We start from the raw sequence: 15730 nt of genomic DNA, 5'->3' as shown, positions 1-15730 counted from the left end.
TCCCCCTCTCTATGTATATATATAAAATGTATGATAATATTTAAAATGTATAACTCTGGAGCTTTACACATATTATATATATATAGATAGATAGATAGATATAAAATTTTTACTTACACATATTTTTTCCCAACTACTATGTGAGTGTTTTTATGCCCATTTTACAGATGAATTTGTAACCATTATTCATCACAACATATAATAATACTTTAAATATACTATATCAATAGTGTATTTAAAAGATGCAAGTCTGCAGCTTCACACATATTTCATATATATGTATATACAGATGCACATGTATGTGTGTGTATATATATATATGGAGCTTCCAGGTGGCCCTAGTGGTAAAGAACCCTCCTGCCAATGCAGGGCACATGAGACTGGGTTGGGAAGATTCCCTGGAGGAGGGCATGGCAACCTACTCCAGTATTCTTGCTTGGAGAATCTCATGGACAGAGGAGCCTGGCAGGCTATAGTCCATAGAGTTTCAAAGAGTCAGACATGACTGAACACACACACATACACGCACATTTTCTTTTGTTCATTGAACAGATGCTCATTTATTGAATATCTATGTGCCAGGCTGCTGTGCTAAACTCATGGGGAGAGTGGAACGAGGCAATACCTACCCTTCTTGCCTTTAAGGGACTCAACAGTGTCCTGGGAGGGATGAACTTGCCTAAGACACAAGTACAAGAAAATATGATAATTGCTTTAACAAGAGTTGGTACAAGGTGTTATTGGGCATGAATTTGAGCAAACTCTGGGACACAGTGGAGGACAGAAGATTCAGCAGATTTTTAGTAAATGCCTATAATGCACACAGCATCGTGTTGAAATAGGATAAAAGCATGGGCAAGAACTTATACAGTTGTGCCTTCCTGGAACTTACTAATTGGTGAGGGAAACAACCATTCATCAATGAATTTAACAACTTACTAAATTAGTAAAAATTAATTTTATTTAAATTAAATTAATTTTAAAAAATTAATTAAAAGTTTCAAAAGTAAAATTACAAATGTGATCAGCATAACCAAGGAGAGAGTGATTCTGTAAAGTATATAGTAAGGGCTACTGGTACTGATCCCTGATGCTGGTAAAGATTGAAGGCAAAAGGAGAAGCGGGCGGCAGAGGATGAGGTGGTTAGATGGCATCACCGACTCAATGGACATGAATCTGAGCAAATTCTGGGAGATAGTGGAGGACAGAGGAGCCTGGTGTGCTGCAGTGCCTGGGGTCTCAAAGAGCCCGGACGACTTAGCAACTGAACAACAAGGAGGTAGTGAGCTAGCTGAGGAGGTGAGGAAAGGCACCTCTGAGGAGAAAAGGACTGAGCCAGAGGAGGGAACAGTACATGGTTATTTTGTGAAGAATATGCGCGATTTGAGGGGAAGTCTCAGCAAGGAAGAGGACATGTGCAAAGACCCTGAGGTCTAGGAGAGCAAGGTACTTCCCAGGAATTAAAAGTAAGCCAGGAGAGCTGCATGCAGGCTAGAAAATAATGCAAGGGCTGGACCACCCTGGGCCCTGGGGCCCATGGTCAGAATCCAAGCTCAGTAGAAAGCCATTGCCATGCTTTAGGCAGGCTCTGAGGATGGGCTGTAGGGTCGCGGGGTGGGAGCAGGGAGACCACTTGGTAGGCCACTGAATAGTCCAGATGAATCGTGATGGTGGGCAGCCTGGAGCAGAGGTGGTGGTCAGGGGAGAAGGGGAGGGTGGCAGATTCAGTGACTGGATGGTCGGATAACTCCTCCGTCAACGACATTTTTGAGCGCATCGCTGGCGAGGCATTGCGCCTGGTGCATTACAACAAGCGCCGACTATCACATCCAGGGAGATCCAGACCGCCTTGCGCTTGCTGCTACCTGGGGAGCTGGCCAAGCACGCCGTGTCTGTGGGCACTAAGGCTGTCACTGAGCATACCAGCTCCAAGTAAATATAATATGCCTAGCCGCTGTTAACGGAGAAGGCAATGGCACCCCACTCCAGTACTCTTGCCTGGAAAATCCCATGGACGGAGGGCCTGGTGGGCTGTAGTCCATGGGGTCGCTAAGAGTCAGACACGACTGAGCGACTTCACTTTCACTTTGAAAAAGGAAGATGTTAAGGTTCCGCCGGTACCATTGTTAAGGAAACACAGGAGAGGGCAGAATCTGCTCTGCTTGGATCTCCGGAAGACGTCAGGGAAGAACGGATAAGTCATCAAAAGGGATTGAGATTGGAGATTGGCCTTGAAGAATGAGTAGGCATTTTCTAGTTGGCAAGAGGGGAAAGGTATGATAATCAGAGGGCAGGGCATGTGCAAAGGCACAGGGGCATAACCAGAACAGCACGAGCAAGTAGCTGCAAACGTCCATAGGTACGAAAGGGAAATTAACATGTGACCCGTAAATAACAATGTTGGTTTCTTGATACGCTCATCTCTATTTTGTGCACAGTCATCGTAAGACCTATAGTAGGTAGAATTTGTAAATAGGTTAGAATGTGTAAATGTTTTATTTTTATTTCATAGGCATAATGTATAGAAATTTCTGTCTTTACTTCCATATTTTAAATGAGGAATTCACATATGACTCTTGATTTTATTATCTGCCTTCTTTCTAAAAAAATTTAGTCATTTGGGTAGGGCTTAGAGTTTAGGTTTTTCCTTAGTGTTTCGGCATCTGGATTTGGGATTGATTGACATTTTAAATTTATTGAAGTAACTATGAATTTACTCCTGATGGAAATAGGAACATGTTGATTTCGATTTTGCTTGGAAACGAATGTCAAAGGACAATCCAATCCAAAAAGCGTTAGTAATGCTAAAACTTAGGTGACACGTCAACTCTGGGGAAAAATAAGGTGATGTTGAATTAATACTTGATGTGTTTATAGTAAGTACGAGAGTGTTGATAGATCAGTCTTGGAAAAATCTCTAGCACTGAGATTATTAGCATGGCTTTGTGTGAAAGATAGTGGCGTAAAATACTGCCTTTAACATCTGTTAGCCGTGCAAATGCCCAGTTTTCTTGTCAATAACAGGTAATAATGATTTTTCACTACTTCACAGGTTGTGGTGGAGCGGGGTGCCAGGAATATAGTCGGTGTTCAATACATGTCCATGATGACTTTGACGATCAGTGGTTCCAGGCTTCACCTGAGTCATCAACAGAGAGGCACTGTTCCATTTCGAAAGTGAAAGTCAGGCTTCTATGTAAATACATGTATCGAACTTGCTTACCTCTGTGGTTAGGAAAAAAATCTCAGAGAGCATCAGATTCAGTCATGTTTATGACATTTTCTGCAGAAGAATTGTTTCTCATTTCTCTGAAGTCTTGAGATCAATAGGCAGAGAAGGAGGGGAAAGAAAAGAGTGTTTTGACGGTGTTATTCCTAAGGTCAGGAGATGTGGTGGGAAGCAATCCCTCAGCAGAACCGAGGACCTACCATGGGTCTGCTCGCTGAGTTTTTGGCATTCTGAATTAAGAACTGTGTGGTGTGTGTGTGTGTGTGTGTGTGTGTGTGTGAAAGAGGGCGAGAGAGATTATGCAAATATGTTTCTCTTTTCTGAGAATTCAGCTCATGTGAATGAAGACTGCAGAAAACAGCCTAACTCAGTGGGAATGTTGTTTTTATAATTACAGGTCTACGCTTTTCACATTGACCTTCTCTGCTGCCTCCCCTTCTGCTCAAGCAAAATCTGTCTGAGAAGATCTGATGGGAAGGAACTAACTGCTTAGGACTCTCCCTTGTGATGAAAGCACATGTACAGGTAAATATCTCTGGCATCTTTAACCAAAAATAGCTCTCATTTCATTGTACAAGATCCAAGGTAGTCGTGGGGATGCTTACATACCTGTTCACGTGCACACTCACACACACACACGCAAAACAAGCATACATCTGCAGATTCATGTGTTCTCCACCTCTGTATTCTTTCCATCTCTTTATAAAAATGGACCTCTTGCTTTTTGGGAAAGAAATCAACTGCTACTTATTTTCAGATCATCGACTAGGATGGTGACAAGGCATTAACAAGAAAGGGGATACCTGGCGATTGTGTTTATCAGTTCAGCTACAGAGACCATGTCCCATCAGATGGTCTAAGGGAGCAATGCAATATATGCTGTTATATAATCTTTTTGTTCCTCTTCACAGTGCAGTGATACACATCTTTTCATAGCAAGTCCTTTATCTACAATATGATTTTAGTGATTACATAGTATACCATTGAATACATATCCTAAGGTAATTTAATTGATCCCTTCTAGTTGGACATTTAAGTTATTTCTATTTTTTTTTTTTTTTGGCCTTTATGCTACCAAGAATGTTCTTATGGCTTTATGTTAGTTGCCATTATTGATGGTTTCCTTGGGATAGTTCCTTAGCAGTAAATTTCTGAATTTAAGTGTTTTCAAGTTTTAAGACTCTTGACACTTGTTGCCAAATTACTTTCCAATAAAGTCATACCAGTTTATATTTCCAGAGGTGCAGTGTAGGAGAGACCTACTTCCATAAAATTTTGCCACTGCCCAGAATTTTGAAAAAAGGAAGAATATCTGCCAGTTGATTATGAGAACCAGTGTCTTTCCACATGTTGGGTTATTTTTTTAGGGGGTGGGGCAGTGCATTATTTGTAAATCATACCATTTTGAAGGACCTTTCCTCTGTAGATAGTAGCATGCTTGAAACTTAACCAATAGTTGACATTTGAGAAATAAGACTAAATCAAGAAGCATGAAATCATTTGAGTCCTATTCCAAAAGAGTAATGCTATGAGAAAATGGTCATGATCAAAGTAAAAAAAAAAAGCAAAGTATGACAGTAACCGTAGCATAATCCCATTCCTGTAAAATTGTTTTTTTATTTTTCCTTCTTCCTCTCTTGTTTCATCCTCCTCTGGGATGCAGAAAGGGTATAGTATATTAGTAATCCTAGGTCTGGAGAAACTGGCTGACTGAAGTCTTCACGTCAGACCACCATTTCCCACAAAGCTCTGAAGTCTCAGAACTGCTACGACACCTGGCCAGTGGGTCCCTGGAGCAGCCCTGGTGTGAGAGCAGAGCCTCAAATCCCCCTCCAGCTCCCTGGGCCACCTTGCTCCTGAGATACAGCGAGGACCTTGGATCAGGCCGCCTTTCTGGCCTCTTGGAGCTGCACTGAATTCCCAACCATTCAGCTCCACATATGCAAGCTGCCGTGCTAGGCTCATCTTATTCCCTCAGTGGTATTAAATAAGCTTCCTTTCACTTAAAAAAAAAATGCAAGAGAAGGTAGAATCAGAGACCTTCTTAGGAAGGAAGAAGGTCTTAGGAAATGTATACTTCTTAGGAAATATATACTTTATCCTTCATAAGCACACAAGAGAAAACTGTGGAGGTGCGAGTCCCTCAGCCCCTGAGCCACATCACAAGGCTGAAACGTAGAAGGGAAAAAGAGGCAGAGTGAGATTTGGCATTAAGGAGACAAACCCAGGGGGACTGGTCTGGCTTCAGGAAAGCTAATGCTTTTCACCGGAGACTCTGCAAGTCCTGTGTATGTACATTTGTTTTGGCCCAGGTTTCCAGTCTCACTTGCACAGCTCTGTATTTTTCAGTAAAGAGAGGAACATCTGAATTCCTAATTAAGACCGTTTAGCTTAAGAACTCCTCTTTAGTGGGCCATAAATTATTCTCCTCCAAATGATTATGAGGACACCTAAGAAAATGAAACTTGTATTTATGCACGTACATATGTTATCCCAGCAATATTAATAAGTTCATAAAGGGAGAGAGGACAGCAAATGTGTCAGCAAATATAGGTCGGGAAAGGAGTGCATCGTGTTCTGCCAGACTCCAGCGAGCGGAGGTAGCACGGCCATGCATCTCGGCAGCAAGGACGTGGTAAAGCTGCCATATGGGAGGTTTGGTATTTGGATAGCATTCAATTCCTCCCCAATTACAGAAGCAACAGGGACTCAGACAGAGAGGAAGAAAGGATGCTCTTGCTGTGCCTTGCTGGCTGCTGTGCAGAAATGCAGACATGTTGATTATTAGGGGCTTACGGATGAATTTCTCTAGGGAGACAGAAGAGTGGGAATATTTAACCATGTTTCACAGCAGCTGGGGTTGCCTCCATAACCAAACCGTTTTTGCAGTCATGTGAGACTGCAAGGCCAGGCCAAATCATTGTTGAAAACTCAATTCACAGAGTCCCGTAGGGCCTTTGGGGGTGCCTTCAGACTTTGCCAGTGCAGAACGAGAGTACAGGTTTTGAATTGAAAGAAATTTGAGATGATGTCTTTCAATCCTGGTCTCACTTAGTCATTCATCCCTCATGTATTCATTCAAATACCTCTTGGGGGCTACTGGGTGGTGGCGCTAGTGGGAAAGAACCCTCCTGCCAGTGCAGGAGATGCAAGAGAAGCGGGTTCCATCCCTGGGTTGGGAAGATCCCCTGGGGGAGGAAATGGCACCCGACTCCAGTGTTCCTGCCTGGAAATCTCCATGTGCAGAGGAACTTAGTGGGCTATAGTCCATGGGGCTGCAAAGAGTTGGACATGACTGAGTGACTGAGCATACGCATGCACACACACACAGGTACTAGCAGAGTTCTAAGCACTGGAGATATGGAATGGAAGAATGTGGGCGTGGGGCCTGCCCTGATGGAGCTTACATTTCTAAGGGAGATACTGTTGATGGCATCTGAACCTGGTTTGGGTGAAGAGGGGAGATGATCTGGACCATTCAAAAAGGAGGCTTGGACCAGTTGCTAGTTGCTAATACCAGTGAAATAATTTCTTCCAAAGGAGAATCATTTAAGAGTTCTTTGGACTTCGTCTTCAAAGGTAGCCAAAGAATTCAAGTGACAGGTTATGCCAGAAAACTTTTGCAGTTAGTGAAGTTAGGGTATAACTGAGAATATTGGGAACACCACACATACCATTTAGGTGATGTTGGTATAGTGGTGAGGCAGCAGTGATTGTAAAATGAAAGTAATTAACAGGTGCACACTCTGCTGGGGCAACAGGTGTTCAACCTAGAAAAATGTTTCTTAATGGATTTCTTATGACGTCACTGTGTCTTGGGTTTAACTTTGAAGCAAATGAAAAAATTGAAAAAATAAAAGGTTTAGAGTGCATCTGAAATGAGAGACTGGAGAAACCAGTGGAGAAAGACCTGTTGATCTGGAAGGCAGAGGCAAAAAGAGCCAGAGGATAGGGGCCAGCAGGAGGCCGTGACTATTGACAGCAGGACCAGATTGGGAAATGCAGAGAGAAGACAAGAGTCAAACTTGGCGTGGATGCGCAATTGTCAGGGTCTATAGAAATCTTGCAGCCATTCATCTCTCAGTTTCAGTTCACTACAGTTGTTCAGTTGTGTCTGACTCTTTGTGACCCCATAGACTGCAGCACACCAGGCTTCCCTGTCCAACTCCCAGAGCTTACTCAAACTCATGTCCATTGAGTTGGTGATGCCATCCAACCATCTCATCTTCTGTTGTCCCCTTCTCCTCCTGCCTTCAATCTTTCCCAGCATCAGGGTCTTTTCAGATGAGTCAGTTCTTTGCATCAAGTGGCCAAATATTGAAGCTTTAGCATCAGTCCTTCCAATGAATATTCAGGACTGATTTCCTTTAGGATGGACTGGTTGGATCTCCTTGCAGTCCAAGGGACTCTCAGGAATCTTCTCCAACACCACAGTTCAAAAGCATCAATTTTTCAGCACTCAGCTTTCTTTATAGTCCAACTCTCACATCCATACATGAATACTGGAAAAACCATAGCTTTGACTAGATGGACTTTTGTTGGCAAAAAAAGTCTCTCCGTTTAGGTAACAGAAATAGTTGTTTAGTCACCTAGTCATGTCTGATTCTTTGTGATCCCATGGACTGCAACACACCGGCCTCCTTGACCCTCACCATCTCCCGGAGTTTCAAGTTCATGTTCATTGCATCAGTGATGCCGTCCACCCATCTCATCCTCTGATGCCCTCTTCTCCTTCTGCCCTCAATCTTTCCCAGCATCAGGGACTTTTCCAATGAGTCATCTGTTCATATCAGGTGATATGCTGAAGATGCTGAAGCTTCAGCATCAGTCCTTCCAGTGAATATTCAGAGTTTATCTCCCTTAAAATTGATTGATCTCCTTGCTGTCAAAGGGACTTTCAGGAGTCTTCTCCAGCACCACAGTTCTAAGGCATCAAGTTCTTTGATGTGTTTCTGCCTTCTTTACAGTCCAGCTCTTACAATTGTAAGTGACCACTGGGAACACCATAGCCTTGATTATATGGATCTTTGTCTGCAGAGTAATGTCTCTCCTTTTCAACACACTGTTAGGTTTGTCATTGCTTTAGAAGTAGTACACACTGTCAATAATCTGTATTTTAACAAAGGGTGAAATGGGTACGTTTTACTCTGCTGCTGCTGCTAAGTCACTTCAGTCGTGTCCGACTCTGCAACCCCATAGATGGCAGCCCACCAGGCTCCCCCGTCCCTGGGATTCTCCAGGCAAGAACACTGGAGTGGGTTGCCATTTCCTTCTCCAATGCATGAAAGTCAAAAGGGAAAGTGAAGTCGCTCAGTCGTGTCCGACTCTTAGTGACCCCATGGACTGCAGCCTACTAGGCTCCTCCATCCATGGGATTTTCCAGGCAAGAGTACTGGAGTGGGGTGCCATTGCCTTCTCCACGTTTTACTCTATGACTTTATAAACATGGGAGACAGAAGAGTCGATGGCTCACAGTGGAGAGTGGTATTGTCTTTTTTTCAACTGTCACTCAAAGGAAGAACTGAGGTGGCATCATCCCCAGAACACACTGACCTTACTCTAACTTTGACTAATTACTTCGCTGTTCTTACCTTATCCACCATCTTTAGAGAGTGAGACGAATGATATAATTAATTTTCCCTTCTGTGGGCAAGAGCCATTAATTGTAGTTAACTTCACACAGGTTAAAGTTCTGGATCAAAAGAGTCTCCAGTTGTCACCTCTTGGCCTCTTTGATTTTTTGGTACCCTTCCCCTCAGCTTATTTGTGGGATTGTGGTTCTTCTTACCTTCCTCCCTCCATTCCTGGATGCTTTTAGTGGTCTCTTAAATAATACAAATCCACTCAGAGATTTATTTTATCTCCTTTGACCTTCAACATGGGTTTGGTAAAGGCTACATTTTTGGCTTTGGATTTACTATCATTGAGGGACGCTTTTTCTCTGTATTCTTCCTTCCTAGTCACCTTATTCTGGTGCTCAAACTTCTACCATATATTTGACTCAAATACTATTCCTTTCTTTGACAAGCCCAGTTCATTTAGTTTAGTTTTCCGTCCCATTCCCTAACCCAACCCACCCAGACCCCCAACACACACACTGGGATTTGCAATGCCCATTTCCATGGTTAAGAAAACCCTATGGATATTTATTAAATCTTTAAAATAGAGATCTTCTCCTAAATTATCTTTTAGAATAAATATGTTCTTCCTTTCTCTATACTAGTTTCATCCATTTGAAGGTAGTCTCCGTAACTCATAGCCAATTTGGGGAAAGGTATTATTTTGAGACAGCCTTTCCTAATGGCTCAGTGGTAAAGAATCCCCCTGCCAGTGCAGGAGATGCCAGTTTGATCCCTGGGTTGAGAAGATCCCCTGGAGAAGGAACCTGCTCCAGTATTCTTACCTGGGAAATCCCATGGACAGAGGAGCCAGCCAGGGGTCTCAAAGAGTTAGACACAGCTTAGCAACTAAACAACAAAAAATTACTTTGAGACAATAATATTTTTCATGGCAAAATGAAAATCATAGAGACAAAGACTCCAGGGTATGTAGTGTTTTTTATGTAGGCATAGCTTTTCAAAACTATTTTGGAGTGTATTTGAGTATCTAAAGTAATTTACCAGACTTCTGTATAAAGCATTTTATTCTTTGAAAAGTCTCATAAATAATATAATTTACTGTGTCAGTATGCAAGCATTCACATAAGTCTTTTTACCTTTCCTGAAATGAGGTAGAATATTTTGTCATATGACAGTGAAACCCATGAGAAAATGTTTGATACCAAAGCCTACCATTTTTGTTTTTGTTTTTGCTTTCCATGTTGGGATGCTAAAGTAGAATGCTGCAGAAATTTCTTTCCTTCTAATACACTAACACTGCTCTCAGTGTTGGCAAACTGTACTATCCAAAGTGTGAGTGATGACTAAACGTAAAAATATCAAAGTGTCAGTATTCAGTGGTACTTTTTGAATTACTCTCTTTTTTCCTTTTAGAGTTTATCAAATGAGATGAAGCATTTAAATATGTTTTCTAAATTCTAGACTATTACCTACTATAGCCTTTGGTGTTAGAGTATGTAGAGGTGGAAAGTGAAATATGAAAGTGAAAGTCATTCAGTTGTGTCCGACTCTTTGCGACCCCATGGGCTATGCAGTCTATGGAATTCTCCAGGCCAGGATACTGGAGTGGGTAGCCTTTCCCTTATCCAGGGGATCTTCTCAATCCCGGGGATCGAACCCAGGTCTCCCTCAGTGCAGGCGGATTCTTTACCAGCTGAGCCACAAGGGAAGCCCTTAGAGATGGAAGGGAACATGAAAATCATTTAGACCCCTTTCCCCGCTAACTCAGGACCCCCTCAAAACTCATTAGTGCTTCATTTCACCAAGGGTCAAATATTGAGTCATTGATTGTTCATTGATTGTTAAAAGAACCATTATTATTAGGAGATTTAGAAATATGCGATATACAGACATTCTTTGGAATAATGTACTTGCTTGAGTTAGCAAGAAACGGAAGACTCATGCCTCTAGAGGCCAAGCGGTATCAAGGATTATGATTATCTCTTTAGATTAAATGAGAACTACATCAGTGATATTTTTTTAGATTTTTACTGTCTGAATAAAATTTAGGAAGGTTTTTTTCTAGGACTTGGCAATTTACTCTGCCTCCTGTTTTCTCTTTGGGAATACTCATTCTTCTTTCTCATTTTTCTTTTCTTTAAAGTGAAGACAACAGGTCACTGTGAGGATTATATGCATATAAACTTTTAGAACATTTTCTGTCCTGGCGCCTGGTTAAAGCATCTGCTACTGCTAATTCTACTCCGTTATTTCTCCCTCCTATTTCACATTCTGTTTTTTTTTCCTGGTAGAGAGTTTTCTTGAGTAGCTAAAATAAATAAATATAACCAAACAAAACGAGCAACTGAGTGCTGATATCATATGCTTTATAAGCTGGGGGTGTGTTTGGCTCCCCTGGCAGAGATGTGAGCTTCTGAGTGCATCTATGGCTGAACTCAAGTTCAAGTGGAACGCCCTGGGTCTGGGGATCAGGGGAGCTTTGAACAAAGTACTCGCTTTGCCTCCAAGTTTTCTATGAAATATCTGTTTCGTGAGTGGGCTACTCTCTGAGGCTTCTTCCACTTCTGAAAAAGATCGTCAGCTGACATCCTTGATGTTTTAAGGCTTTGAAGTCCCTGTAGAAAAGAACCTGTGAAAAGCCCCAGTCACCGTTTCTGTTCTCTCTGTGCGTTTCTTGTGTATGTGTTGAGTGTTTTCTGGTTTTTTTCCTCCTTCATATTCAGGTGGAGCTAAAGAATGATCTGCTCCTCCAGTGTGGTGATGGTGATACAAAATAAAGCCAAACAAATCACTGCTTTCCTGCATCAAGGCAACCCCCTCCAGATGCCGAACCTCTTAAACGGGTATTCAGATGGCACAGGACGAGCACTTCGCTTGCCACTGAAATACAGCCATCTCTGGAGTGAAATTTGGCAGCTGTGTAAGTCGAGCTGCAGCACTTATATGACAGTTTGGGGAAAGGAGGGAGATGGAAATAGCAGATTCCAAAATAATCCAATTAAAAGAGCCTGGAAAGTGGAGTTGGGCAACAGGAAGGGAGGATGGGATGCCCCGAAGGTGGATTATCTCTGTGGGTTAGAAAGGCTAGACTTCAGGTCCAGAAGCTCAATGGTGGCCACACTCAATAATCTCCTACACCCGCCGGAGAGGGGGCTTGTCTGCTAGGCCACTGGGCTATAATCTTGTGATTTTTCTCTCTCTGTTCCCAGTGGTCTAATTATTAGGCTGTGTTGGCACTTAAATAGATCTGTCTTTTAGAGCCACCTCTTCCTTTTGCCCCCTGCATAGGATAATATCATGGTGCAGTGTTTATGACACCAGAATGTACCATGCTGAACAGTTGTTATATTAAAGCACCTTTTAAATGGCTCAGGCAAAATGATCTTGCAGATCAGAAAGGACAGCCCCCTCCCCCTCCAAAAAAAGAAAGGACAGCCCTTCTATTTAATTCAAAGATCTTTGCAGTAACAGTGACTGGGAAGAAGATTCAAGAAATGGGCCTGGTAGATGAATGCAGTTGGATAAAAATGGCAACTTCTTCAGATTTTTCTAGGAGTACAAGTTAACGTCGTGATAAATATTAGAATAAGATCATGGAAGTCATAGTAAAATTGATAAAATTGAAAAACATTCAACAATGTGCACAAAACAATTTTTTTAAAGCCCAGAGGAAAGAATTGTCAATGTAGAAATAATCAGATCATCAGTTCATAGGACATCAGATCTCTCAAGAGGGAGATTCCAGGGAATAAAGGAAGCAGATACTAAAGGAACCAGGGCATTTTAATTTTACCAGAGAAGAGAGAACTTTTAAAATATATATATAGGGAAAATTTTAAAGTATGCAGTTTCATTTAGAAGCTCATAAAAATCTGAGATTTTTTTTTTTAAATCTATGAAACAGAGATAATTATATCTAACAGGTATGCTGTGATCAAGTGTGGGAATGCTTAAAAACTGTATGGTGAGTTGTAAGGCCCTCTGCATATGTTATTTTGTAAACATGCGGCATTCTTATGCAGAAGCTGATAGGGAGAGTAATCCCCTGTGTGTGCAAGAATAACTTAGAGGACCAACCACTTGGAGGAAAAATCTATTGTGAATAATTTAAAAATATATGTGAATTTTTTTCGTCTCCTCATTTTTCTGGCCCAGAAATTCTATGTTTATGGTATTTTTCTAAAAATTTTCCAGCTAGCTCTGTTAACAGAGTTGTCCATTCTCTGTTAAGTTAGAAACCACATGATTTTATAGTAAATATTGCTTCTGAGTAAACTTTGAATAACAGACTAAAAAAAAAGAATGTCTTATTTTATTTAATAATCCTCATTTTAGGAGGTTTGGGCAGAACTAGGAGGGGGGTCTGTGAGAGGGACAAGAGTTAAATAAGTAGGGTGCTAAGTGATGAAGACTTTGCCACAGAAAAGGTGAAGCACAGTAAATTTATCCACAGTGTGGGCTGGCATGCTGAAATTCCCTTTATGCAGCAGCCCATCTGTCTCATTAGCTTCTGTGTCTCTTAATCACAGACTCCATGAAGTGTCTACTTGGCTCTTTTAAAGCATTTTATCTTAATCTGCTACAAAAGTTAATGAAAGGAAATCAACTGGATTAGATGCTGTTTGTGTATATTCCCATGCAAGTTGCGGGTGTGGAACAAGCTCTATTTATAAGTGAATATTACCATAGGGACCAGTCTGTATGCATATGAGTGTATTTGTATATTGTACTCATGTACATGTGTGCATTTGTGTGGATATGCACAGACACGGCACATAGGTGCATCTGCTCTATACACCCTCTCGTGGAAAAGACACATTGACGTTAATTAGAAAGGATGATACCAAATAGTGAAAGTAGAATTCCTTTTAGCAGCCGTTACTATTAAAATTAAAGTGCTGGATACAACATTGTGTGTGCAGGAGAGTTTGCTTATTCATCCTTCAGAACAATAGTAGGAGTTAAATATTAACAGATTTAAGTGTCAATAAGGGTCTAAAAATAGGCATTCCCTATTGTGTGCAGGTCTTGCAATACAAACATGTCTGGTTGCTTGGAATTCAAAGTGCTTTGGATAAAGAATGTTGCAGAATGCAATTTGTGGCAGAAAATGTGTCCAGGATGTTTGTTTATTATTCCTGAGAATGTTTGCAGGACTGAACTATCACATATAGAAAAGAACAGCTTTGTTTGGAAAATGCAGTCGGAGCAGTACAAGAAAATTGAATTAAGTAAAGAAACTTAGGGAGACCGTCTTTGATTGATGATGCTTCTTATTTGCTCTTCATTATTCCCTGTGAAGGAGTAAAAACTATGAAATTGGATTTGAAAACTGGATTAAGACAAATAGCTTCTCAAATTTTTTTTTTTTACCTTAACTGTTTGCAATTTTTTTAGTAAAGCACAGAGTCACTATATAAAGAGTCTATGTTTACTACATTAGATCTTCCTAAACAGTGTGTCCTTGAGGTTTGATTTTAGGAATTAGTTTAGAAGATGCAGAGGCAGAGTGTATCTAGTAACTGTGTGATGGTATTTGTCTCTGTTTATTGCATATACCTACTTTTTTATAGAGTGAGCAGTGGAGTAAAAGGGAGGACAAAACACTGTTTTTCTTAAGTCTTTCCTGCCTACCTGTCACCCTACATTTTCTTCTCCAGGTAAAATTTACAGTCTTAGCATTTGACCCATCGCTATACAGGCTTCCCCCACTATCCGAAAGTAGAGAGTGCCTGTGAAAAATCTTATGTAAGCTGAAATGGCTTTAAAGTGAAGAAGCTATTACCTTAGGACACATCTCACTAACGGCTGCACAAAATGAATGGAGGGAAAGCACAGATGCTCGCAGATGCAGTTCAGATCTCTGGGGCTGGGATGCTAAGGTGCTGACTGTAGTTCCCAGGAAGGAGCTTGGCAGTGCCGCTGTTTTGCTGGGGGTGTTAACCGCTGCTGCAAAACCAGTGTTGCAACTGTGTTCACTTTTCACCTGTTTCTGTGAAAGCCAAAATCCTCTTCGGATTTCTTTCCATCAGCAAAAGTAGGTGCTAATGTAGGCCTTTCGTAAAAAGGAAGTATCATGAAGTGACCTTTTGAGAAGTGGGTGATACTTGCATTCTCCAAATACTTTTATCAGAGATGTATAGACAGTCACATGAATTTCTGTTAACTAAGCTATAAACATCTTGAAAAAAGGAACTGTTTTATTTGCTGTCCCGCTAGCACCTAAGCCAAGGGCCTAAACATAATTTGTTTAATGAATGAATGAATGACTCAATTGATGTATCAAACACCTACTTTTCAAAAGTGCCAGGATTCTTTAAAGATCTGGAAGGACTGAGGAATGGCCACAGATTGGAAGAGAGCCACAGCAACTCAATGTAAGGGGAAACCTGAGACTGGATCCTGAAACAGGGAAAAGGTGTTGGTGGAAAACTGGTAGCATCTTAATGGATTCTGTAGTTTAGTTAGCGGAACTGTGAGTGCTCCGTTGCCCAGTTGGGTCTCTCTGCAGGCCCGTGGACTGTAGTCCACCAGGCTCCTCTGTCCATGGGGTTATAGACCAAGGTTCATGTTTTGGTCTTGATCATTGTTCTTTGGTTATGTGAGAGGTTGACTTAAAGAGAAGCTGGGTGATGGGTACAGGGGAACACTCCTGTTTCGGCAGCTCTCTGTGTATCTTGCTGTTGTTTTTCAGTTGCTAAGTCATGTCTGAATCTATGCAACGCCATGAACTGCAGCACCCCAGCTTCCTTCTCCTTCACTATCTCCCAGAGTGTGCTCAAATTCAAGTCCATTGAGTCAGTGATGCCATCCAATCATCTGCTCCTCTGTCACCCCCTTTTGCTCCTGCCTCCATCTTTCCCAGTATCAGAGTCTTTTCCAGTGAGTCGGCCCTTTCCATCAGGTGGCCCTAAATGTCTA

The 15730-nt window shown here is 41.5% G+C and overlaps 1 protein-coding gene across 1 annotated transcript in view; it reads left to right on the top strand.

Annotated features, from left to right (window-relative positions):
- ATXN1 (ataxin 1) overlaps nt 1–15730 on the top strand; it is a 413977-nt gene that overhangs the window by 162972 nt on the left and 235275 nt on the right. The window contains 1 exon segment of the mRNA XM_070360780.1: nt 3628–3755. The gene's annotated coding sequence lies outside the window, so the exon portion shown is untranslated.

This window comes from Bos mutus, chromosome 23 (genome assembly GCF_027580195.1).
Source record: "Bos mutus isolate GX-2022 chromosome 23, NWIPB_WYAK_1.1, whole genome shotgun sequence".
NCBI lineage: Eukaryota > Metazoa > Chordata > Mammalia > Artiodactyla > Bovidae > Bos > Bos mutus.
The sequence above is the reverse complement of the archived record's forward strand: the minus strand, read 5'-3'. Positions and strand labels throughout refer to the sequence as shown.